Source organism: Manacus vitellinus, unplaced genomic scaffold, assembly GCF_001715985.3.
Source record: "Manacus vitellinus isolate BGI_N305 unplaced genomic scaffold, ASM171598v3 scaffold_6_pilon, whole genome shotgun sequence".
Classification (NCBI taxonomy): domain Eukaryota; kingdom Metazoa; phylum Chordata; class Aves; order Passeriformes; family Pipridae; genus Manacus; species Manacus vitellinus.
Genome location: NW_021940750.1, coordinates 27,511,393 through 27,513,538, shown reverse-complemented (window position 1 = coordinate 27,513,538; position 2,146 = coordinate 27,511,393).

Below are 2,146 nucleotides of genomic sequence, written 5' to 3'. Positions count from 1 at the left end.
GGGGCAGAGGGTGAGTCCGTGCTGTCCTGGGGGCTCCAGGCAGAGTGCCGGGGGGACCAGCACCGGCCGTGTGTATCTACGCCAGTGCCCTGGCTGAGGATCCCAGATGGGGCACTGCAGCAACCGGCTCATTTATATATCCCAGCCCTCGGAAATGGCGTCAGGAGGAAGCCACCTCCTCCTCTCCCCCCTCCCCTAGCACAGAGCCTTCCTTCCCAAGAGCCTCCATCAGTCGCCGGGTGTCGGAGGAGCGGCCACACGCCAGCATCCCCCCGACTTCCCCGGCTGCCTGTGCCAGTAGAAGGTGTCAGGCCCCTGTTGCTCCACCTTCTCGCACTTGGCAGGCACAGGAAGGTTGAGGCGTGTTTCCAGAATACTGCTTTTCCAACGCTTCACCCGACACTGGCAATCTACAGCACCTCTGCACCTGTGCCCTCTCTGTACGTACCGGCAATCAAACGTGAGAGTCACTCCGTGTCCCAGCCAGCATTGTTACCTGTAGGTGGTTTTGCCCTCTCGGGGTCCCCTTACCTTTCACTGACCATGGAAGTTTAGAACAGGTGCTGAAATTTTTAGATGCCTGTTAAACAGGTCCACAGAGGATGGGGGTCCATGTAAGACCAGTCAAGAGAGACCAGAGAACTGGTCACCATGAAGCAGGTTTGATGGTGGAGATGGTAAGTCCCGGCTGTTATGAAATATTTGTTAGTAGGATATCATGTGAGTTAAACAGCAAAGGCTGGTGCATCTGTTGCCCAGCTATTGTGACTCTGCAAGCAAATTTTAATAGGTTGCTACCCATTTGTCCAATGTTTCATAATAATCTGTAGCAACAACCTACACTCCATAGTTGAAGTAACCAAGATTACCTGGTTGCCAGTTTGCATTGGCAAAGGGAGAGAGGAAGTAACAAAGTGTACCATTCTCTTGGTCACAAGCATATCCATGCTTCTAAAAGACTGTGTCTCTGTTCTTTGTATGGAGCATCTGTCAGGTCAGTCAGCTGGATTCTCTTTTGAAAGTGAATCTAATGCTTCTTTAGGACAATATTTCTTTAGGAATAGCAGCTCAGCTATTCTGTGCTATCCATCAAGCGACTTCAGAGGTCACAAAAGCCAGGGACTTAAACTAGAAAACAAAATTCAGAAAAATGCACTGACCTCCTCCACCCTGCATCACTCTGTTCACAGGGGAGTCCAAGGAACTAGAGAGAACCTAAGAGGTCATCTTGTCTAAGATAACAAGAACTTTTCTATGAGACCAGGGAGTACTGACTGCACTATAGGTTTCCCCTTTCTCTTTCCAGATGCACATGGACATGTGCTCCAAATGTCCTGATATCTATCTGATTTAAATGCATGCTTCAAAAGGCACATTTGGATTCTAAAAGGCCACTCATACAAAATCAAATCGCCTCTTGTCTGTTGCATTTTCTAGTTAATAGCAGAGAAAATATGGAAATAAATTGATCCTCTGAACAGTGTTTTTGAATGGCACTGTTGATGGTTAAATGTTCATAAGTCTAGGAAATGAACACCCATGACAGTTCTTGTTCCATGGGGAACCTGCATCCTCCAGAACAATAATATCCTCTCTTTTTGGTTGTGTTGTTTTGTTTTGTTTTTCTTTCTTTTCTTTTTTTTTTTTCACAGACTGTGTTTGTGTGTTGTAGAATTATTTATTGGGGGAGAGGGGTGGAGGTCATATACAGTGACCTTTCACTCCTTCAGGATGCACCAGAGCATTTTAGTCTCTGAGTCTCAAATACTGAACATTATTAAGTTTGTTAATTCCTATGTATTCCTAAGAGAGAAACAGATTGATCTCCTTATCAGGCTATGTTTTCCTAGTCAATATTTACTTCTCCTTACATATAAATGTTGATCTTGTTAGGGCAATATATTATCTCAGTTCTAATCCTGTTTCTTATATGAATCCCTTTTCTTCCCTGGGGCCTCTTTTCAAGAAATGTACCAGGATATGTAGTGCCCATAACTACTTTTTTTTCTCTCTCAAGCTGTGGTCTTGCATACATTAAGTTCATTGGAAAGGAGAAACTAAATGTTTTCCAGATATGGCATGCATTCTCCCACTGTAATATCTGATGGATGATGAATTTTTCTGTTTCTTGTCCCAGGGAACTGGA